The 25,745-nt window shown below is 34.6% G+C and overlaps 1 protein-coding gene and 1 long non-coding RNA gene across 3 annotated transcripts in view; one reads left to right on the forward strand and one right to left on the reverse strand.

Moving 5' to 3' along the window:
* Positions 1-21,194, forward strand: part of LOC145283961 (uncharacterized) — a 37,038-nt gene extending 15,844 nt beyond the window's left edge. Inside the window, exon 2 of the long non-coding RNA XR_013868769.1 lies at positions 20,696-21,194. This is a non-coding gene — a long non-coding RNA (uncharacterized LOC145283961). The remainder of the gene's footprint in view (positions 1-20,695) is intronic.
* Positions 1-25,745, reverse strand: part of LOC145283960 (cytosol aminopeptidase-like) — a 117,922-nt gene that overhangs the window by 91,707 nt on the left and 470 nt on the right. The window lies entirely within an intron of this gene.

Genomic DNA, 25,745 nt, shown 5'->3' on the forward strand with positions numbered 1-25,745 from the left:
ACTGGAATTTCCTTCACTTGTTCTAATGCACTGAGTAACCGTCTGTACGGCAAAAAAAAAAAAAAAAGCACAAAAAAACTTCCCCCACTCCTCCAAACGACCTGCTTTATATTACATTTACCCAGGTCAATCTCGCGAGATCAAATGAGACCGTTTCCGTTAAATATCACCGACGCCATCTTGATTTTCTTTTTCCTGTCCAACGCACATGACAGGCAGAAACGTGGGTGCTTTACAGGTAGGCCGTTGGTATGTTCGTTTCTATTTCCCCACAGATCTGTTGAAGATAATTGTTAAAGGCAGCACCAACTGGTTCTTAGCTTCAGACAACAATTTGGGATGAATCTCGTTTGGTCCTGAAGCTTTGTTGGCATTCATTGCTTTCAGCTTCTCTAGGACGTCTTCAGGCTCAACTTTAATGTTCACACGTGGTCTATTAAAACGGTGAGTTTTGGAGGCTGGAATATGTCAGGTGTCCTCTGAATTGAATACCTTCTTAAACTGCATATTCAAAGCTTCTACCTTCTCTAAAGTCTGTTATATAACTATAACCAAAGGCAAGAATAAATCACTTTTCTATAACTATAATAATATAGATAACTATATTTAGTGATTTTAATAAATCACTAAATATAGTTATCTATATTGTTATAGTTATAGAAAAGTGAGTTTTACTTTTTTTTTTTCTTCACTTTAAAAGTATTTTCTCTTATAGGAAGGGCAAGAAACTTGGTTTTAGTAGTACTTTTGGGGGCCCGCTTAATTTTAATTAGTGCTTGCAGTAGTGCTCTGGAGGCCTCCTGTTTTATTTTTTCACTCATCATTTCTGCAGACAATAAAAGGCAATATTATATCAAAATCACTTTTATTTGTAACATTTTTTTCTCTTACCCTTTAAGGGCCGATGGGTTATCTAGTATTGTTATAAAAAAACACATCTGAGGGGATTGTATGAGGTTGAATCTTTTTCCCATCAGAAACTGATTTTATTTATTTATTTATTTTTTTTTCAAGCATCAGGTTAAAGTTAAAATTAGATGTGATAGAAAAAGATTACATTTCATATGCATGTATCTATAAAAGTGGGAATGCGTGTGTGAGTGTGTGAGAGGACAACTCTCAACATATACATTCAACGAATTTTTCATCTCCAGACTTAAAATTTGGTATATAGGGTATTCAGACATGTGGAAAACGTTTTAATCGGTTTTCAGCTCACTACAGACTTTATTTTCCCTGTCGCTTCAAAATTTTATTTATCACCAGCCACTCCTAAACTCTAATCTTATCTAATTTTTTTTTTCTCCTTAAACACAACTTTCATTTGGAGAATGACATGTTGTTTTTGTTCCTAAGCAAACTAGAAAACAGTAAACATTCTATATTTAGAAGGGTTACTAATCCGATCTTGATTTTGTTTGTTTTTTTGTTTTCCTTTCTTTTTTGGGAGCATTTCCTTTTTTGTGTGTGTTTCTACTTTCCATTACTGTTCATAAATTGTATTCTCCACTCCATAATAAAGACCAATGTGTATTTATTTGTATACTAGCTGCAGCCCAGCATTACCTGGCCGTACAATACGTTTAATCATGCTATTTTAATTTATCCAAATTGCACATGTACTATTATAGAATCAGTCCTCTATTGGATATTATATACTATGAGGAATAATTTACCCAGTAGACTATTTCGCAAAAAAAAAATAAATAAATAAAAAATGATAATATCGTTCATCAAATTCCATCTGTGTTTGTTTATAATATCACATCAGCTATTTGGGCTTGATAATGAGTGCCCTGGAAAAGTCACTTCTGATTAATGTTTAATTTTAAAGAATGCAAATAAAGAAATGATTTGCAGCAATTTTAAATCATACCTCTTCTTTTATTGCAAATTGAACTCATTAATGAGAAAAAATTAAAATAAAATGGTGAGGTACACCTGGCTTTGAACAGGGGATCATTTGACATATAGTCGAATGCTCTACCACTAAGCTATATATCCAGATTATAATAAAACTGTTTTTTGTTTTTTTAAGAAGAAATGATTTGATCTCTCTCAGGTCAACCATAAATAAGGTGTGCCTGTTCAATGAAATAGACAAATACGCAAAACTCGTTGACTTAATGGGTTTCAGTAAACTTTAGGAAAAAAGAAAACACATAAACAGTCAAAATATTGTTTGCAATAGTGTGACACTTTACACATCTATAAATACAAAACATAAAACTTTTGAAATAAAAATGAAACACTTTCAATTTTTAGCAACAGATAAAATATTGGATATCTCTATCACTATCTCTAGTCTATATATATAAAAGCGAAAATGTATGTATGTATGTCTGTATGTGTTTGCTTTTTCTGTGTGTCAACAAAAGGCTTTTTTCAGAGAAGCAGTCGCTCACTTAACAACTTTTTAAAACTTTTTATATCACATATAGATCGTAATATTTCACAGTTAACAACGAAGCTCGCCTGTCTATTTAATTTGCTCGATTTCGGGAAGATAAATATCCAATATTTGTCGCTCGCCGCATGTGGGTTAGTCTTTTTCCTATAACATCTTGAGGGTGAGGGAAAAAAAAGCATTCAGCAGTAAATGAATACTATCCCGCAGTTGACCTCATTAACTCATTAAAACGGGCACCTGCTAAATCCAACTAATTAAATAAATTCAAACGTGTTTCCGTTAGCATCTTGCGGTGGGGCAATGGTTAACATCGCACTTTTTTTTTTTTTTTTCACACTTTAATTTACAACTTTGCCTCAAGGGTTCGGGTTCGATCCTCGTACTTACTTTCTTTTTTTTTATCCCCCCCCCCAAACACCCGGGCAATGCCGGGTACCCCTCGCTAGTATTATATAAAAGTTACTTTGTGTGTGTGTGTTTTTTTTTGTTTTTTTTTGCCCCCCCCCCCCCACACACACACACAAAAGGAGGGTGAACCTGTAAATTCAACCTTGCCCGCTTGTCTGTCCACACTTTTCTTAATACCTATGTCTTGGGATTTTTTTAAATTTTGCACAAACGTTAAACATGACATGAGTAAAAAAAGTAATCAAACGGATTGTCCGGGAAAACTTCTGCATGTCAGTACAGTTGGGAAAGCAGAATCCCAAAAAGGGAGTTTCAAAGTCTTGCAGTTCTGGAACAGAAATTATTGGAATAGAAGACCTTCTTACACCTAGGGATCTCTACTGTGTAGGGGGTGGGATTTAGCTGTTTGTCGGGTTTGTCGAGGGTATTTACGTCGAAGAGGGTACAAGTGCTGTAGTTCGTCAGAGCATTCACCATTAAAATACTATTAGAACATGCAAAGGGATGCAGCATCTCATCAATGGGACAGATGCTGAAGCTTAGATGACAGTTCCTGAACTATCAGGTTGACGACTCTTCTAAACCCTGTCCAGGAGTGAGAGACTAGTAGCAGATTCATCAGCCCAAATGTGACAACAGTACTCCATACATGGGCGTATGGTGGCCTTATAGAGGTATAGGATACTTTCAGGCGCAAGTAGCTTTCTAGCACAGTGTGTGAGTTCCTTCCTCATAGATTCCAAAATGGCTGAACCTATCTTTTGCAAATTTCACACAAAGCTAATTTATATGTATGGAAATGTTCTTAGATATGTGTTGTACAGAAATTCATTCGATAAGTACTGAAAATTGAAAAATCCAATTTTAAAATAGCTTTTCTCTCTTATAGATAAGAAAGAATAATTTTTACAGGGGAATATGTTATGTTACACTGGCCAAGGGAAATAATAAAATCTCAGCAAATCATTTCTTCTTAAAAAAAAAAAAACCCTAGATTTGTTGGCATCTGGACATATAGCTGAGAGGTAGAGCATTCAACTACAGATCGAATGATCTTATGTTCAAACCTGGGTCTACCTCACCCTTTATTCTAATTTTTTTCTTATTAATGAGTTCAATTCACGATAAAAGAAGAGGTATTATTTAATATTGCCGCAAATCATTTCTTTGTTTGCATATTTTAAAACTAAACATTAATCAGAAGTGACTTTTCCAGGGCATTCATCGTCAAGCCCAACTATCAGCTGACATGATATTGTAAACAAACACAGACGGAATTTGATGAACGACATTATCATTATTATTTAAAATTTTTTTTGGCAAATTATTCCTTGTAATATATAATAATCAATAGAGGATTGATTCTATAATAATACATATGTAATCTGCATAAATTAAAATATCATTTTTAAACGTATTGTATGACCGGGCAACACCGGGTGGCCTACTAGTAAGTTATCATTAATATATTATTAATAGGCTATGACAACAGCATATTCGTTTAATTGTTTTTACTCTCGAGTATATATCCGACACATTTAGACACAATTAACTGAGAACCACATCACTCTATATAAAACCATATAAGATATCAATGGATATATACCTGAGAATCAAAACAAGGAAAAGAATATGCTGTTGTCATAGCCCTAATTATTAAATATGTAAACATAATATAAAGATATAATCTGTATCTAATAAGTAGGGATGTGACAACAGCATATTCTTTTCATTCTTTTGACCCTCGGGTATATATCCAACACAGTTAGACACATTTAATTAACCAAGAACAACATCCATCTATATAAAAACATGTATGATATTAATGGATATATACTCAAGAGTCAAAACAATGAAAAGAATATGCTGTTGTCACAGCTCTAATAATAAGATATAAAGATATAACTGCTAAAATAGTTGTTCCTAAGTATTCCTTCAACCCCTTTTTTTAAAAATGGGATCTTCTGATTGCCGAAGATGCAATGAAAAAATAATAATTTAAAAAATTTCATCTGATGACACTGTTGCGTCGAAGGTGAAAAAAACTAAACTACACTTTCTTTGGCATTTGGACAAAGATTAAGGTATAGTACCTGTTCTACCCAAAGACGGTACAATAATATTCTAAGGTTTGTGTTCTTGCTGGACGTCTTTAAAATGGAAATATGTCATATCTTCCAAGGATCTCTCTCTCTCACACATATCCTAAAACTACATAAACCAGAGTACTTAGATAAGTATGTTTCAGTTTGACCAGAGTTAGATAAGTACAAAGTGGAACAATAAAAGTGTCACCCCAGAAAAGATGACATGATTCCATTTCCGTTTGATGAAAACCAGTTTTTTTTTCTTTGTTGCAGACCATTTACTAGTTGGCCAGTTATATACAAGTCACAAGGGTGATAGGAGCCTTCTATCATGTCTGAAAGTGACACAATTTTCAATGAGCGAGAATCGAAGATGCGCCACTGTACAACTCATAACTCATGCTCTCTACCAATCCAAGTTATGAGAACAGGACCATTGTCAGCACCCTCAAAGTGCATCGCTGAATTGCCACGAATAACAGGGATGTGCCCAGGGTGATAAAAACAAAGTTTCCGGCTATAGTCTCTGGTGTGGTTTCAAGTGAAGGGCCACATAATGCCACCTCACATCTTTGAAGTTGGCTTCAAAGTCAACACCAATGTCTACCTGGGTGTGCTGAAGAGTGTGGTGATCCCCTTGTGCAATCAGGTGGTCACTGGCAGACCCTAGGTGTGGCAGCAAGACTCGGCGACAGTCCACAAGTCCAAAGAGACCCAGGCTTGGCTTCAGAAGGGGTGCTACAACTTTGTACTCTTCTCTCACTGCCCCCCCCTCTCTCAACCTGAACCCACAGGATTACTTCATTTGGTCATATGTCGAGAAAATCACCAACATGACCTCCCACAACACCAAAGCCAGCCTGATTGCCATCATCCACTGAGTATTTGCAGAGTTCCTGCCAGCACTTGTGGAAAAGGCATGCTCCCAGTTCTGAACTTGTATTGAATCAGTGATTGAGGCTGAAGGCGGCTACATTGAATAAATGTTAGCTCTAGTACATAATCAAGTTACCTGAATTGATTTTTTTCAATAAAAGTTTTAAAATAAATCTGTGGTATTGTTTTCTTCAGGGCGACACTTTTATCATTCCGCCCTGTATGTTTCAGGTTAAACAAAGGTGGTGGGGTCTGCACTCATGCCGGATGTCCAGGAAATATTTTTAAAGAAATAACCAACTCAGGAACACTGATCATTTTAAACTTCAGAACTCAAACTAAAGTGCCATTATTCAAGAAGGCAGGATATTTCTAACCAGCTGGTTGGGAATCCATCAGAGATCACAACAGAAATGTGCCAGAGAGTAAAATGTTTTCTCTTCTCTGCAACTTCTTTCTCACAGAAGAGATGTGGTGAGTCTGTCTCTGCTTTATTGTTATTTTCATGGCAAGTGCTCATCTCAGCTCCAATCTATGGTTCCCCTTCGCCAAACTTTCATGAGAAACACTCATCTAGCTGAAAACACTATTAATAAATTCCTACTCTTTATCTGTGCCTAAACCTTAACGTACATTCCATGAACAAAGTTTCTTTCTTAAAATGGCACACCTGTGGAACTGTCTTCAGTTTGCCTGCTTTCCAACTGACTACAATATGGCCGTCTTCAAGTCCAATGCAAACAAGTTCTTGACGAGCCGTTCCACTTAAGTTAACAAATTTACAGTATCTCCACTACTAACGATTACCATGATTCTGATACTGTACACTCCTTAACCCTTATTCTCGAGTGGCCTCTGGGCCTTGATAGCTGGTGAATCCCATGTAAAAAAAAAAAAAAAGAGGTAACAGAAAGGGTCAAACAGACGCATATATCTCCACACGTGAATTCTATAATAAGCCACACTCTTCCAACGGTTCACTTCAACTTGTGCAGTTTCTATTGTGCATAGGCAATAAGTATCCTGCCAATTCAACTGCCATAAGTTAGCTAAAAATAGCCGAAAATACTTAGCATCAGAAAACCACTGTAAGAGTGTAATCACCGTAGCTAAAATAGGTATGAGGTGTCTTAAATAAGTTTCCAGACGTTTTTTTATATAGATACTTTTATTGACAGTACACACATGAAACTCTAGTCCCCTTCGAAGTAATCTCCTCTGGCTGCAATGCACTTGTACCGTTCCAACAACTTCTGGAAGACCCCATGGAAGTCCTCTTGTATGAGCATGTCAATGACCCTCTTTCACTACCTCAATTGTTTCATAACGACAACCTCTAAGGTTTTCCTTGAGCTTAGGGAATAACCAAAAGTCACAGGGAGCAAGGTCTGGACTGTAGGGAGAGTGAGGAACTGTCGATGCCCATCTTCGTCAAATAGTCTGTGACAAGGATGGAGTTGTGGACTGGTGCATTTGTGCAAATCTACCACACTTTCAGTTCCTTGCAAATAATTGTGTGTACAGTTCCCACACTGAGATCAAACTGTGCACTTATTGTCTCTGTAGATACACGGTCCTTATCCATGAAATTCTTTATTTGGCCAATCAACTCAGCTGTTCTGACTTCCTTGTTCCTCTCACACCTCTCATCATCCCTTACAAACACCCTGCCTTCCTTGAATCTCTGATGCCACTTAAAAACTGATGCTCGATTCATGCGAGATGGTCCAAAAGTAGTCTGAAGCATTCCATACATTTCGGTGGCATTTTTTTCCAAGTTTATGACAAAATTTTATTGTGTATTCTTCTTCTAAAGTGTCATCACGTCCAGGTTGCGTTTTTGAAATTCACCAGCTATGGCAATCAGGGTTTAGTAGGATGTATTCCAATTCCTGCTGTAACTGTTCATTTGAACATGAAATCATAGAAATTGGTCAGTCATCTCATAAGATGTATAGCAATAACATACTGAATTTTCAAGAGTCTACCATAATTTTAAATGCTTATACAAAAAAGAAAGTCTGGAAACTTATTGAAGGCACCTATACTGAGATGACCAGGACAACCTGGATTTTTCTCTTGTCTAAGAAGGATGTGGTTATATCAAGTATTTGTCAGATAATATTGGACAATTTTCATGAGAAGACCTTCATGCCAAACCTTGTCAAATGTTTTAGACATATCAAAGATTTTGTAATACATGGTATATGCATTTAATATGGCATGATCATGTTGATACACCGGTTCTCGTTAGACTACCAAAGTTAAGCAATGTTGAGCCTGCTCAGTACTAGATGGGTGACCAATTTGAGAATTCCAGGAACTTTATGTAAGAGGACATCAATACCTCTCTGCAAGAGTTGCAAAAACCTAACACCGTTATCTCCCCCAAGGGGGATATACATGTGACTGGCGACCGCTTGTGAATTTCATATTCGCATGGAACTTCCTCCTTTGGGGAAAGCTGGTTAAACCCACATAGGGTTAGTGCTATTTCCATGTGCAAAGGTTTGTTAGGATATCTGCAGTAGAACAGGCTTGCCTAAATCCATAATGTTAGTCAGAAAGAAGTTTAGTGTTCATGTGATGGTAGACTAGTGTTTTGTTGATTAAGGATTCAATGATTTTAGCATTTTAGAGCAGGGACTTTTTTTTTTTTTTTTTTTTTTCTAGCTTTTTCTTATTTGAAAACATGTAAATACCTTTTCTTTGGAACCATCAACTCCTAAGGTTTATGACAGCAAATTCCTACAAACAAACGTTTTATTAACATTCTGATTTAACCAAACCGATCATTAATATGTACGCATAGGCATGAATCTAATCGAATAATATTTGAGCGATTTTCAAATAGTTACATGAAATGGGTTTTGGTATTGTAACACAGTGGATATGAGTGCGTGAGAAAATAGCAGCAGCAGCAGCAGCAGCAGCAGCAAAGGATGGTTGGCTTGTGTGGAGATTAGCAGCAGTAGCCTAAAAACGCGCATATGCAAATTAGGAATTGCGTGCAAGTAAAAAAAAAAAATTTTTTTTAAAAATGAAATAAAATGCGGTACATGCTCGGAGAGAAACAAAGCATTGAAAAGAATGGACGTCTAAAGACGCAGGTGAGAAACGGTTGGCTACTGCCGGCGTGAGGTGGTAGGAACAAAGTGGACGTCGAAGAAAATGGGCGTGTAAAGCGAAAGCAAGAAATGGCTGGCTACAGCCAGTGTGGGGTCGGAGAGGAAAAGTGTACACCAGGCGAGATGGGCGATGGCAGGAGACTTTTAGGTGATGTCGGAACAATTATAACAATAATAAATAACAATTATAACAATAATAATAAAAAACTTTTGTTAAAAAAGAAAAAAAATGATGACCCGGATTAAAAAAAAAAAAAAAAATATTTCTATTCTTGTTTTGTTTGTTTGTCCATTTACAACGTAACGCCAACGGCCACATTATTTGCAAACCACCTATTTTCATTTGTAATTTCAGTAAAAACTCCCCCCCCCCAAAAAAAAATAGACATTAAAACCCGTAAGTTATAGTAGACTGAATCATAAATACGAAACGTAAAAAAAAAAAAAAAAAAAAAAAACAAAAAAAAACAGGTCATGTAAAAAAGTGAACAAATAAATGAAAAACAATTCGGCATGACCGTGTTCACGAAATGACACAGGGGAGATAACCAAACACTATCTAAAAAGAATTGGAACAATGTTTATTCCCCTTGAGGTATATTATAAACACAGTCATCTCCCTTGATTTGTTTATCTCGACGTGTTCCTATTTACTTTGCTCAGACATAAAAATTGTCTCTAATTCAGATCTCCCCTTCATCAGAACTGATACTAAACTTTATATATGGGTAAATTTTCAGATTAGGTTCACCTCCACAATTTTCTTTTAAATCACACCTTTTACAGGTTTTGGACTATGCTGAATACGAAAATTGCATTGAAATTTTGCAGAAATAAGTAGCTATCGAGATATAAAAAGTTGTATTAGTCATTGTGTTCTTTGGCGGCCATCTTTTTTACGCGCGTCATAAACAAATCTACTCCTCTATAACTGACACTGCACGCGCGTAACAAAGATGGCCGCCAAAGAATACAATGCATAATACAACTTTTTATATCTTGATAACTAATTATTTCTGCAAAATTTCAATGCGATTTTCGTATTCAGCATAGTCGAAAACCTCTAAGGTGTCATTTAAAAGAAAATTGTGGAGGTGGACCTAATCTAAAAAAATACCTATATATGTTTTATATTGATCCTGTTAGATTTTCGTTGTTTGTTGATAGTCAACAGATCGATGTGTTAAATATGTCATTTAATATTACGTAGTTAATTTCCATGTCGAAAATAGTAATATATTAAAAAATTAGGAAAATTCATCGAGTAGAACACCTGCTATCGTGTTATGGAATTTTAATTTTTTTTTTTTCTTTGTAGGGTATGGTATTATCTTGGTGGCACTACCACCAACTAAATATCAGGTTGACATGAAAATTATTGCGGATTTTAACTTTTAAATTCAGACCGAAATATCTAGGCTCAAACAAAAATTTATTGATCGAAATAAACACCATCAGAATGAACACACTTTTGCCAACGCAAAACAAGTGTATTTATGCTAGTAACGTAAAAATCTGGCGTTCTGGTAGCGATGAAGTCACTGAAGGCGTTTTTGATATCGCTTAGGTATTTGAAGCATTTCTCACGCAGAAAGTTGAGATGCTTGAAAAAGTGGTATTCAGTAGGTGAGAGATCTGGAGAGCATGGCGGATGAGGCAGTTATTAGCCCAATTCGTTCTACTTCTGCAGGGTCGGTTTAGCAACGTGCGGTCGGACATTGTTTTGGAGGAGAATTAAGACTTTTCTGTTTACTAATACTGGGTGTTGTTGTCGAAGTTTCTGATGCATTTCATTTATTTATTGACAGTACTTCACTACCGTAATGGATTCGTCTGCATTAAAAAAACTGTATGGATGAGACCAGTCGCAGACCACCAAACAGTCAGCATGATCTTCTTTTGGTGTAACTCTGGCTTTGAAAAATGTCTTGGAGCTTTGTCAGCATCTAACCACTGAGCTGGGCATCGCTGGTTGTTGTGAAGAACCCACTTTTGATCACAACCAAGTTGAGAAACAGGTTGTTCTTGTTGCATTAAAGAAGGGAAATGACACTTCATAACAGCGTTTCTTTTGGTTGTTGTTCAATTTGTGAGGCAACCATTTATCAAGTTTTTTTCTTTCCAATCTCTCTCAACTGGTTGGAAATCATTATATACATTACATCTAATTCAGAGGCAAATTCTTGAACAGATGTGCGTGGATTGGCTTGGACTAAAGCTCTTAATTGATCGGTGTCAATAACCGATGACCGACCATGATGCTCATTATCTTCAAGACTCGTGTCGCTGCCACAAAATTTCTTAAACCACCATTGTGCTGTGCATTCAGTAGTGGTTTCTGAGCCAAACGTTTCATTGATATGAGTTGTTTCAGTAGCTTTTTGGCCTAACTTGAATTGAAATAAGAAAATTGTTAAATTTTAATTTTTTCCATCTTGTATACAACATTCTGAAAAGAAGACATAATTGTTTTAAAACGATTGTAATTTAAACGATTAGATAGAGCAAAAAACGCTCTTTAAAATGGTATATGAAGTCATCATCATCGGCGGTCACTCGTGTCCGAGTAAGACTGTCCTCCGTTGTGGCTTCTGTGGGTCCTCGGTATATGAAGTAAAGGTATCATAACGAAAACCTACTTGAAAATACATCATGTGAAATCAAAATTAAAAATTCCGCAAGAACTTTCTTATCAACACAAGATGATATGATAGTGTTGACAGAATATCTATATAAAAGCCAAGTACGTCCAAGGAGGGAATACTGTTGCCATATCTGGGCAGGAGCTGCTAAAAACAGCCTATCCTGCCTTGACAGAGTACAAAATAGACTTCGTGGCTTAGTGGGGGATGCCCTTTTCTCTACCCTGCAACCTCTCTCCCACAGAAGAGACGTTGCGAGCTTATCCTTGTTTTATCGTTATTTCCATGGAAGGTGCTCGTCTGAACTCCAATCTCTGGTCCCCCCTCGCCAATCTTTCACGAAAAACACCCATCTAGCTGAATCCACTGTGAAAAATTTCCCCCACTCTATATCTGTGACTAAATCAAAACGTGGATTCCATGAACAAAGCTTCTTTCTTAGAACTGCACGCCTGTGGAACTCTGTTCCGTCTGCCTGCTTCCCACCGGACTACAACCTGGATGTCTTCAAGTCCAACGTTAACAAATTCCTAATGAACCGCCCCCTTAGGTAAACACTTCATCAAATCTCCACACTAACGTAATGTACTTGCAATAACCCTTATCCCTGAGTGGCTTCCGGGCCTTGATAAGTGGTGATCATTGTAAAAAAAAAAAAAAAAAAACATTTCAGATAAATTCAAGATGAATTTTACTTCCTTTAATGACAAGTATTCTGAATTTGTATAGACAATTAGTTGCTGATGTTAAAAAAAAACCGAATATGATTACTTTTTCTTTTCTATTACAGTTAAAAAGTAATTAAAAAAAAGTTTGCGCATGAATTAGAGAAAGCAACCTGAAAGAGAAATGGATTTAAAAACTAACATGAAAGGGAGGGAAGGTGGTGGGGAGGGAGAGTAAAAAGAAAAATGTTATGCACATTCGTTTTGCACGTTTTCTTAGAAATTATTTGGAAGGTCATTTCTAACTTGTACAGTAAACGCAAAAACACTTTTGTTTAAGAACAATCATTATTTTAAATAAAGATAGTGACAAACCAAACAAAGGCAATTATTACATTCAATAAAATATATATTACAATTTCAAATACAACAAAGAGATACTTAGTCGATTTTTTGTGTGATTTAAAAAAGAAAACAGTTGTTCTGGAAAGTGTTTTTCTTGTTTAAGAAAGTCAATTTAACAGAGGTGCTCTTTTAAAATAAACTTCCTCCTATATTTGAGAGTTCCTTCTCATTAAAATTGTTGAGTCAACAAAGAAGCATTTACATGAAAAATAACAAAACGTGAATTTGGTGAGCGTGGTAAAGGTTTGGTATGGTTGGTCCTCTCCCACCGTTTAAAACAGGAAATTTATAATGGAACCGTTAACAATCGGCCCAAATTACAAATGTTAGCATTTTCAAAACTTTTTGCATTTTCTTTTTTTTTTTTTTCAAAATAGTTTTTTGGAAATATATTAGAAATAACCTTCCAAATAATTTCTAAGATTTTTTCTTTTTCTTTTCAGAGCATTTGACGACACTAGGTGGCCCTGTTTATTTGGTTTAAACAGTTTTGATGAGATTAACTTTTTACAAAAAAAAAAAAGAACAAAAAAAAAAAACAATAACATTTTTAAAAATGTATGAAAGAAAAAGAAAAGAAAACATTTTATTTTTAAAAGGTATGTTTGAAGGCTTGTCAATGCAGGAATTATTCAGTCATTGGAATAGATAAATAAATGAATAATGATAATTCAAAGGGTTCAATAGTTCCCAATAAATATTTATTTACCCAACTGTAGATGGTATATTCCTCAAATATTTTCTGGGGCAATTCTGCCCCATTCTTAAGAGATAACAAATGTACGTCAACTTTCTACGCTGCCGTATTCAGTAGAGAGTTGACGTACATTTCTTTCCTCTTGAGAATGGGGGATGCCTCCAAAACTATTTGAAGAATATACCATCTACAGTCAGGTAAATAAATATTTATTGGGAACTATTGAACCCTTTGAATTATTTATCATTATTCATTTATTTATCTATTTCTAATGACTGAATAATTCCTGCATTGACAAGCCTTCAAATACACTTTTTATCCGATAAACAATGCCTCAAGCGAACTACGACATACTTCTTATTTTATTTTTTGTTGATAAAACCAAAATGGTAATGATGGATTAATTTTATCACAGTTCTATAAAAAGTGATTAGTACTTGTTTAAAGCATCATTGCCAATACCTCCTCAATAAAATCTAATAAGTTAGAACAGCTGAAAAGCAAGTACACAAAATGAAACTCGGGTTCCTGAAATGAAAAGCATAAAATAAAATTACTGAATTATTTAAATTGTTGAATTTTATTCATTACAGATTTAGGTGCTTCTTCGTTATGAAAGTGGAATTCGAAAAATCAAAATATTGAATTTCAAGTAAAACCAATTGTATCTACTTAATTACCAAGTTGCAATAATGAACATATCCAAAAATCATGAAAAACAATAAGGTAGGAAATTAAATATAAAAGAAAATAGTTTGAGATATTTGTAAATTTTGCTTACATAATAAACTGAATGCCACATATTAGCAGGGGAGGTAATTAATTTCTGAAAACTTTCAAAAACTTTGGCCAATTTAGGTGAAATGAGTTATTTCCCTTGCGTTTACGTCACCTGTTACAAATATGGAGAAATCGTTTTTTTTTTTTTGGAAATACTTGTTTATATATATATATATATATATATATACTAGCAGGTTGCCTGGCATTGCCCAGTCGTAAAATACGCTAAAATATGATATTTTGATTAATGCAGATTTCGTATTTATTATATTGGACCCAATATATAGTAATGATTTAAAATGTTTACACAAAAACGACTCATGCACCACCACCAAGAATTGAAACCAAAACGTTTAGCTTATGATTTACTTTTTCCTTTGGCATTAATGCCTGAGCTATGAAGACATGTTTGCTGCAAGGCTAATAATTAAAACATGAACCAATAGCTATTACGTTACGCATGCATATTCGAAATGCCATCGTTCAACCTTCACCTGGCAAATTCCATTTTTTTAATTTTCACACTTTTGCACAGATTTTCCCTGGCTAAAACCCAAATATAAAGTTTCATATGGGTTTGAATACCCTATATATTAAGTTTCATGTCTGTAGACTAACAACTGATGGAGGAGTTTGGTAGGCAAAATCTTTTAAACAAAAATATATACGCATACATAAATATATATAGAAAAAGGTTTGTGTTTATTACGCAAGTATAATCATGTAAAATATCTGCATGAATTACACGTAATAGTTAACTAAAGATGATCGTCCCATAAGAAAACCAAAAGAACACTATCAATAATTTCCCCCACTCTTTATCTGTGCCTAAACCTAAACGTAGATTCCATGAACAAATCTTTTTTCTTAGAACTGCACGCCTGTGGAATTGTCTTCCGTTTTCCTGCTCTCCGGCTGACTACAATATGGTTGTCTTCAAGTCTAACGTAAATAAGTTCTTGATGAGCCGTTCCATATAAGTTATCAACTTTACCAAATTTTCATTACTAATGATTACTATAATGTCCAATTTCTACTGTACGCTCTTTAACCCTTATCCTTGAGTGGCCTCTTGGCCTTGATAATGTGGTGATGCCTATGTAAAAAAAAAAAAAAAAAAAAAAAAAAAAAAAAAAAAAACTAATAGGGAATCAATCAATATGAATGTTTAAAAGAATATGAAAATTCACTAGATCTTTTGCAGATTAATGCAATTCCAAAACCCATATATAACAACGTTGTATTTTCTTTTTGAATAAATAGAAAAAAGTGTTTTTAATATATCAATACACAAAAGATAAAAACAAATTTATAAAAGTATAGATTTAAACAATTTACTCATGGTGCAAAGGAGACTGACTAGTTTGTACTGGGATGCAGGGGACCGATCTCTTGTATTTTTAAATACTGGGTAGATCAACAAAGTTTTTCTAATTGATGAAAAGCATTTCTCCTTTAATCAATGATTTAACAGCTTTGTAAGGATAGAAGCTATTTTAGTTTTTTTATTTAAAAAAAAAATTTTTTTTTTAATTTTTTTTAGTTTTTTAGTTTTTTTAAATTAAAAAAAAAATTATTTTTTTTTAGTTTTTTTTTTTCTAGCTTTTTTTAGTTCTTTAGTTTGTTTTTTTTTTTAGTTTTTTTTTTTTTTTAAATTCCATATTCTGCCCAAACAAGACACAGTGTCAGTTTGATGTAGGGGGCTGCTTTTGGAGCCATAAGTTGCAGGGATACTATGTGGGGAGTTGAGCAGCAACAAGATGTCTGTTCACATTACACTTGAACTTCTGCATATCAGTACAGTTGGGAAAGCAGGAACCCAGAAGGGAATTCTAAAGTCTAGCAGTTCTGGAGAATAAACTATTAGAAAGCCGTAAAGAGAGTTAATATTTGAGAAGAAATAAAAATCATTAAAAAACACCAAAAAATGATGCAGGTAAGTTGCAAGGTAACTTTTATTGGCTATGGTAACATTTATTTGATGTATATTTGATTTTTTAAAGGTTGCAGCTGTTGGGACCTATTGACTTGCTAGCATAGAGGTTCTTGATAAGTTTGATATCACGGACAATTATCTGGATGTTACTTACAGGGTTTTTTTTTTTTCTTTGGTTAGAGGAGGTAATTCGGGAGTAAGTGGCCTTCATAGCAAAGAGTGGAATTTTCTTTTCCGAACATTTTGGCTTCATTAGATCTTGGGAAGATCATCTCTGATCCATTAAAAGGTTCGTACAGATTTTCAATGTCCATTTGCAAGGTTTTTCAAGACCTTCTCCAGACAAAATTCAAGTTTTCAAAACAAAATTTGGAGTGCTTTACAATCCACAGTGATTCGAAAAAGTGGTAAAAAAATCAAATATACAAGAAAATGTTACCATAGCCAATAACGTTCACAGGAAACATGAGTTGGAACAATTACATCGAGAGCATTGCCAGGGCCGCTGCGAGGAAAGTGGGCTCTCTCTACCGTGCTAGTAAACTTCTAACACCCAAAAGTATCCTGTACCTCTACAAGGCCACTATTCGCCCATGTATGGAGTATTGCTGTCATATTTGGGCTGGTGCATCGGCTACTAGTCTCTCGCTCCTTGACAGGGTTCAAAAGAGAGTTGCAAATCTGATAGGTCCTAAGCTGGCATCTAAGCTTCAGCCTCTGTCCCATCGTCGAAACGTTGCATCCCTCTGCCTGTTCTACAAGTATTATAATGGTGAATGCTCTGATGAACTGCAAGCACTTGTGCCCTCACGACGTAAACACCCTCGACAGACCCGACAAGCTGCAAAATCCCACCCCCACACTGTAGAGATCCCTAGATGTAAAAGATCTTTCTACTCCAGTAGTTTCTTCCCCAGAACTGCTAGACTTTGGAATTCCATTCCAGGTCACTGCTTCCCCAACTGCACTGACATGCATAAGTTCAAGTGCAACGTGAACCAACATCTTGCTGCCCTAATCCCTACATAGTACCCCAGTAGATGTTTCCCTTGATAGTAGCCCCCTACACCAAAGTGGCAATGTGCCTTGTTTGGTGTGAAAATGTAATAAAAAAAAAAAAAAAAAAAAAAGAAAAAAAAAGCTACCTTGCAACTTACCTGCATAATTTTCTGTTGCTTTTAAATGATTTTTACTTCTTTTCAAATATTAACTCTTTCTGACATTAAATTTCCAACCAAAATTGCTACTATCTTCTCTATTTTATTCAACCCGTCCAGCCACATTTTAAGTTATCACAATTTTGGGGGAAAGGGGGAGGGAATTTGCCATTGAAGAGTCCCATCTGCCATTGGAGAGTCCAATCCGCAGAAGGAATAGTCTTTTTAGAGTGGGGGGGGGGGTAATTTTTATTTATAACAGCCCCACTATTGCCCCCCCCCCTAAAAAACTTATAAATGAAAACAAAAATAGAGGGAAATTTATTTCGATTTTATTTTTAATATTTCAAAATTAATTTTTTTTTTTTTTTTTTTTTACATGGGGGTGACCACTTATCAAGGCCCGAAGGCCACTCAGGGATAAGGGTTATTGCGTGTACAGTAATCAATGAGATAGTATTGTAGTAATCATTAGTATTGGGGGTTTTGATAGAGAGTCTTACTTAAGGGAACGGTTTGGCAGGAGTTTGTTTATGTTGGACTTGAAGATGTCCAAGTTGTAGTCAGGTGGGAAAAAGGCAAGCGGCATAGAGTTCCACTGGCGTGCAGTTCTAAGAAAGAAGCTTTGCTCATGGAATCTGTTTGGATTTAGGCACAGATAAAGAGTGAGGGAAATTATTGACAGTAGTTTCAGCCAGACGGGTGTTTCTCGTGAAAGATTGGTGAGGGGGGACGAGGGATTGGAGCTCAGACGAGCACTTGCCATGGAAATAACAATAAAACAAAGACAGGCTCGCAACGTCTCTTTTGTGGGAGAGAGGTTGTAGGGAAGAAAAAAGGGCATCCCCCACTAAACCACAAAGTCTATTTTACTGGATATAATACAATTTTCAAGACATTTTTCTTATTTTCTAGGATTTTGGAAGGTAATAATAGAAATAAGGCCTTTTTTTTTTTTTTCTTTTTTTTTTTTACAAAGGTATCACCACATTATCAAGGCCAAGAGGCCACTCAAGGATAAGGGTTAAAGAGTGTACAGTAGAAATTGGTCAATATAGTAATCATTAGTAATGAAAATTTGGTAAATTTAATAACTTATATGGAACGGCTCATCAAGAACTTATTTACTTTAGACTTGAACACAACCATATTGTAGTCAGCCGGAAAGCAGGAAAACGGAAGACAATTCCACAGGCGTGCAGTTCTAAGAAAGAAGCTTTGTTCATGGAATCTACGTTTAGGTTTAGGCACAGATAAAGAGTGGGGGAAATTAAGGCAAAATTCAAAATTCAAGGATTTTTCAAGTCTGTGAACTCTGATTAATGATGAGGTTGGGATAAAGGCCTTACACCTGTTCAAAACCTGATTTATTATTCTCCAAAACTCATGGGAGTCTCTGATCAATCACTGCAGATTTAATGGATTATGCATTGAACTCTTTAGCATTTTCTCTAACCTATTGTAAGTGTTTTCAGTAGTTTTATTAGAGACTTCGTTTTCAGAGGCTCAATTTCATTGAAAGCCTTTCTTCATCAAAAGTCTTGCTGAGTGACTAATAGTGATGGGACGATTCCAACATTTTTCCCCCAATTCCGATACAATTACCGATTCTGATGCTTTATGAATCTCTAAATATTTAACTATAGAGTTGTTATGTTTTTCCCCCGATTACCATAAAAACATGTGTTAAACGTGCGGAAATTTTCATAAACGTAAAATTACACTTGTGGAGGATGATCTATAGATTTTAGCTTTACAATTTTATTATTACTTTTTTTTTTTTTTTTTTTTACATGGAGGTCACCACTTATCAAGGCCCAGAAGCCACTCGGGGATAAGGGTTATTGTGTGAACAGTAATCAGTGGGATAGTATCGTAGTGATAGTTAGTATTGGAGAATTGATAAAGTGTCATTACTTAAGGGGGCGGTTCATGAGGAATTTGTTTGTGTTGGACTTGAAGGCATCCAAGTTGAAGTCGGGAGGGAAACAGGCAAGCGACAGAGTTCCACAGGCGTGCAGTTCTAAGAAAGAAGCTTTGTTCATGGTATCTACGTTTTGATTTAGGCATGGATAAAGAGTGGGGAAAATTATTGACAGTGGTTTCAGCTAGTCGGGTGTTTTTCGTGAAAGATTGGCGAGGGGGGGGGGGTCAGAGAATGGAGCTCAGACTACCAGCAGTAGAAGATTTTGTTTTAAACAAAATCAAATGAAGAAAGACAATTAAAAGAATTGTTTTTGGCATCAGAAAATAAATACAAATTTTTTAAATTTTGATATTCCTAAAAGTTCCGATTTTCCCAATTACTGATTCCGATTAATCATCCCAACACTAGCAGGTTAGCCCACTCAACATTGCGAACATTAAAGTCACCAGACATGAATGCTTAGTAAAAGAGTGGACAGGCAGGATCTTGTCAGGGATTTGCTCAATAACAAAGACTTCATCAATAAGGGGACGATAAAGCACAAAGGTGAAACTGGTACAACAATGAAACACATGTATGGCAAATAAGGGTCTTCATAGAAAGTATCCCTATAATATGGAAAACTGTCTCTGATGTAGGCACAAACTCCATGACCATGGAAATCTTAGGGATCAAGTTTTGTGGTCATGTTCGAAGAACCTAAAATCATAAAGTCATCAATAGAAGCTGCCAGTTTTTCAGATACAACAGGTCACGTCTGGTCTCGTGTAAACAGATTTCACTGCGGAAAGTTGGAATGTAGATCCCTAACGTTGAAAAAGGAGATGTGATAGCAGAGATGTATGTTACAAATTAAGGTTTTGGTTTATGACTTACTAGGTGGGTGGGGGGTGGGAGCTATCATTGTAACTTATTAGAATTGACAAAAAAAAAAAAAAAAAAAAAAAATCAGTTTATCTGAAAACTCCATTTATCGATTACAAAATCTCGTCCTGATAGTGTAGAAGCGCCAGAGCATTTTCTTCCCCCTTTGTCAGGAAAAATGAGGACTAAAGGACAAAGAAGTAGAAGCAAAATTACAGGATTACCGAAAATGCATTTTCTACTTTTCATGAATAAAAATCTTTCTCATCTACATTGAAATAAAGCTGATTTCTGGAGCCCATAATCTGTTAAATTGCTAATCCCAATAATAAGTATATAATAAAAAAACAATTTCAAATTTAATACTTAATTAGAAAAGAAAATATGGGAACCGAATTCCCCACACAAACGAACACACGAACAGAATCTAATAGCATTAAGGTAAATCTAATTATCGCCATTTTTTGCCACAAGGGGGCGATACAGCCTACTTTCACATCAGGTTTGTATCTTTCTTCCTCTTCTAAAATGCAACAATTCAAAAAAATAAAATCTATGCATAAATGGAAATAAATAATAGAAACATCAAAAAATAAAATGAATATTCAATTACCAAAAGATAAAAAGCAACAATGTACAAAATATGTACAACGTAAAAATGCAAATAAATCAGTAGATTTTTTTCATGATTTTTTTTTTGTTTTTCATTTCAGTAACCAGAGTTTCAGTTTGTGTGATCGCCTTTCAACTGCTGTGGATTTTACTTAGCCATGACACACCAATTCCTGTGGATTTTACTTAGCCATGACACACCAGGTCATTGAAGTTAAGCAACGTTCAACTGGCTCAGCACTAAACGGGTAACCAATTGGGAATACCAAGTGCTGCCTGTGGAAGGATGGTGACATACTCTCTGCAAAAACATAATTTTGTAAAAACCGATTTGGTTTCTGACAACTTCAAATAGAGATTATTGAAAAAATTGAGCTTTTAGACCTCTTTAAAGTTGAGCTGTCCTGAACAAAATGGCCACCAACAAAACAAACAAACAAAAAAAAGAACAGTTTTGGAGCAGTATAATGGGATTTCAAATAAATGTATTTTAGGTATAAACATGATTACTTGTCATGTCGAAATGAGTAAAAATTAAAAAAATTACAAAAAATGATTGAATAGAAAAATGATTACAAAATAAAATTTATTAAATAAAAATATTTGTTAATGTTGAAGACTTAAAATTCATGGGAGGTAATTGCAGTCTATAATTTTGACAAAATAATTCTAACTAGCAGGATCTATGGAAATTCTACAGTGGAATCTTTCATATGTAATATATTACTGCTGGGCATTTTGTGGACGTTCAGCATGAATGAAGACTCCATTACATTATTATAGCCATTCATTTTGTTAAAACTGTAAAAGTATTTAGCTAAGTAAACAGAAACCCCCGTGATATCATTATACCATATCTTTAGAAAGAACAGATACTACCTTTGGATCCTAGCCAGAACACCAAGAATGTATATTTTAGTTTCACGTACAGCCCAAAAGCAACATCCTTTTTTCGTTTTACATTGCGTCTTCGGTGATCGGGAGATCCTATTTATTAGAAAGGAGATTAGAAGGTGATATCATGCTATAAACATTAAATTATCATATCTATATACTAATTTAATGTTCGTAACATGTTATTGCCTTCTATCCTTCTTTTTAATAATTTATAATCTGAAAACCGTGACACATACATACTTACGTTAAAGGTAATACAGTATTAATATATAGACTAGCTGAACCCATGGAAATTCCACGGTAATTGAAAATTTTTAAAACACATCTATAAATATAAAAACGAAAATGTGTGTATGTATGTGTGTGCACTTTTTCTGTATGTCTGCAAAAGGCTATTTCGTCAGCATTCTGGGTCGGCTCACTCCTTCTTAAAACTTTTTATATCACGTCTAAATCATAATAACTATGACTTAAGAACAGGGGTCGCGGCTATCTTTAATTTGCCCGACTTTTACCAGCTATTTTCGTCTTCGAAAAGCGAATGATGAGGCAGGGGAAACAGTAACTGGCTTGCAGCGCAAAACTAGGTCAAACATTGCACCACTTAACTTCCTCGCAACTTTATATTTCACTTTATAAACCTTAACTTAACACGCTTATCAATTCCTCTCCCCTCGGGGCCAAGATGGTTAGGTGCCTGGCATTTTTCCTTTTCGTTTCCACCTTCGCGTCAAGGGTTCAGGGTTCAATCCTACCTTTCTACTAAAACTTTTTTTTTCTTTTACACCTCTAAACACCCAGCCAACGTCTTTTTTTAACACACACCTCCAAACACCCGGGCAACGCCGGGTATCCCCGCTAGTTATAAATAAAATGAATAAAAAATAAAATAACGATGAATTTAAAACAATTTTTTAACAAATTCTTTTTTAACCCTTTAAAATTAAAAAGAATTAATTTTTAAAAAATTCAGATTTTTTCCAATGAAAATTCAATACGAAACAGTTTTTTTTTGTTTTATTTTTGCTGAATATTTTTTTATATAAATTATAAAATGAAACAGATGTCAATTCACGTTCACATTTTTAAAAAATTTTAAAACAAAACCATAATAAAAAACTTAGTCTCCTCTCAACATGACTATTTTTTAAATTATAAAATAAAATAAAATAGCTAATTTTAAACTTTAAACAGGCAGCCATTTTTTTTTTAAATTTTTGGCGAGGAAAGTATTTTAATGATTTTTAACTGATAAAGAGCAACTATAAAGGGAGGTAATTCGTTTCTCATTAATTAATGTTTGCGATGATGATGCTTTTTTATGACACTGGACACACGGACAAGTAAATTAATATCTAGATTCTTGAAAATATGCCATTATAAAATAGAAAAATGGTGGCTTGCTAATATCTGTTTTTTGTAAAAAAAAAAAAAATAAATAAAAAATAAAAAAAATAAAAAAAAATTAAAAAAATAAAAAAAAAATAGTTCTAGTGGACCTGTTACTCAATCATTTTCCGTAATTTTGACATGCCATGTAAGTACACAATAGTATTTTTACATAAAATGTATTTTGGAAATCGAATTATACTGCAACAAGCATCAAAAACACAGGACAGATTTTTTTTTTTATATATTGTCACCATGATATAGGGTTAACGAAGGGCATCTAATCTAATTCTAACATTTCGAAATCAGTTTTAAAAAATACAAAAAAAAAAAAAAACACTACAACTAACCGTAAATCCAGGAGGTAAAATAAAAATGAAATTAAAATAGAAAAACACTGCAAAAAGTGTATGGGATGTGATTGAAGCAGAACTTATTAAAGTCAGTTTATAGGCTATGGGAGGTTATATTGTAGTTTTTAGCTTGATGATGACTCGCATTGAAACAACATAGGTGCTTATTCATCATTAGAACGATATTGGAAATATTGAATTTCAAGTAAAATTAATTGTATCAACTTAATTGTCATGTGGCCATAATGAACATATCCAAAAATTACAAAAATCAATAAGGTAGAAAGTTAATTTTAATTAAAAACAGTTTTCAAAGAAAATTAGTGAAGAAATTAAGTTTTGATTGAGATTGTCGGACTGACTTCCTCATCTTGGTTGTTATCGTCACAACGTTTCGGCCGTTTTGCCCTCCGGCCTTCATCAGATGTTTTGTATTGAACTGGGGAACCGTTTGTTAGGAGTCTCGAACCCAACCTTTTATTATTATTACGGGGATACCGTGTTCGGACTCCAGCTAGGCTCTGGGGCATAGTGACATATGGCCGAGTGGTCCTAGACGTTGTATCAAAGTTTACAGTTACCCAAAGGTGCTGAGTTCAATCCTGAACGAAGGCAGTGAAAAAGTAACATTCAAAACAGAGAATCAGCAACTATGCCCCAGAGCCTAGCTGGAGTCCGAACACGGTACCCCCGTAATAATAATAAAGGGTTGGGTTCGAGACTCCTAACAAACGGTTCCCCAGTTTGATACAAAACACCTGATGAAGGCCGGAGGGCAAAACGGCCAAAATGTTGTGATGATAACAACCAAGATGAGGAAGTCAGTCCGACAATCTCAATCAATGAAAACACCTCATCTCAAAAATACAGAGAAAATTAAGTTTTGCTAAAAAAAGAAACTGAAGACTTCGAATCGTAACAAGGGAGTTAATTATTGTCTGGAAACTGAAAATCTTGGGCCAATTTACCTCAATTTTTACTAATTGTCTTTGAAAACTGTTTTCATTAATAATTAATTTTTTACTTTATCGTTTTTCAAATTTTTTGGATCTGCTCATTATTGTGACAAGACAAGACGATAGCATTGGTTTTACTTGAAATTCAATATTTCGATTTTCGTTCTTATAACGAAGAAGCTCATATTATCTAAACAAAATTATAATTTCATAATTTTGTTCAATTAATAATTTAATGACCAAACACTACAGTAATAATTAGATCATATGGTTGTTCATACAGAATTTGAACCAAACCAAATCTTGCTGCACTAAACCTAAACTTAAGGTTAGGATTAGTTTACGGTTATGTTAAAGTAAATATGAAAAAAAAAAAAAAAAAAGAAAACAGTTTGGTTCAAATTCTGTAGACGTAACATTATATCATCACAATATTATTTGATCATTCAATTAATGATAGAACCAAATTGTTAGGGTAAATTTTTACTTGGTTTTCACCTTAACCTTTTCCTTTAAAATGACGCCTTTAACAGGTTTTCGGGTATGCTGAAAACGAATATCGCATTAAAATTTTCTGCAAATAAGTAGTTTTCCTGATATTCAACAAGTGTAATTCCTTATGTTAAAAGTGGTGGCCATTGTTGTATGCGCATATTTTTTGGCCATTTGCGGAAAACTTTGGCTTATTTGCAGAAAATTTCAATGCGATATTCGTTTTCAGCATACTCGTAAACCTATGAAAATCGTCATTTTAAAGGAAAATGTTAAGATAGAAACTATGTAAAAATTTACCAAATTTAGAAATAATTTTGTTAGATAAAAACTTGAATATAATCCATTTCTGAATTTTTTAGATGAGGATTGATAATTTGTTTCGTATTATTTGAACTATTGTTCTCATCTTATCCTCACAATGTTTTCATTCGTGTAACCTCCGACCTTCTTCAGGTGTATTTTTGTCGAACTTGGGAATCTGCACAGAATATATACATTTACCCATTCAGACATGTACAGGATTCACTACACGTTCATGACGATGTTTCAATCTATAGTTATTAATACTCAAGATCTCCACCGGATATAAACACCTAAATGAGACAACAGATTTTTCGCCTGAGGAAATCTTAGTTACTGATAACTTCAGATCGAAAGAAAAATACGAAAGTAATCATATCTGTTTATTAAAAAAAAAAAAGAGTCGATAAAATTATTACTATTAAATGTGCAGTAATTTCATTTATTTCAATATTCATAAACAGTAAAACTTATAAAAAAAAGTCGATAAAAATTCATAATCGTTTAGTTACTATGGCAACTAAAACATGTCCTTTACTCATGCGTAGGGAAAAGTCAGTGTTTTTTTATGGTGTTCGGCAGGGAACTCAAATCGCGACCAGTACTGCTAAGTTGACTAAGTGGGATCTATTAAATTGAAGACTCTTTTTTTTGGGGGGGGGGGTATCCAAAAGGGGGAGACTAGTGGTAGATGCACCAGCCCAGCCCCAGATGTGGTAACAATACTCCATGCATGGACGATACACGAAGGCTGACAGAAC

This window comes from Euprymna scolopes, chromosome 8 (assembly GCF_053919585.1).
Source record: "Euprymna scolopes isolate OS-2025 chromosome 8, ASM5391958v1, whole genome shotgun sequence".
NCBI classification, from domain to species: domain Eukaryota; kingdom Metazoa; phylum Mollusca; class Cephalopoda; order Sepiida; family Sepiolidae; genus Euprymna; species Euprymna scolopes.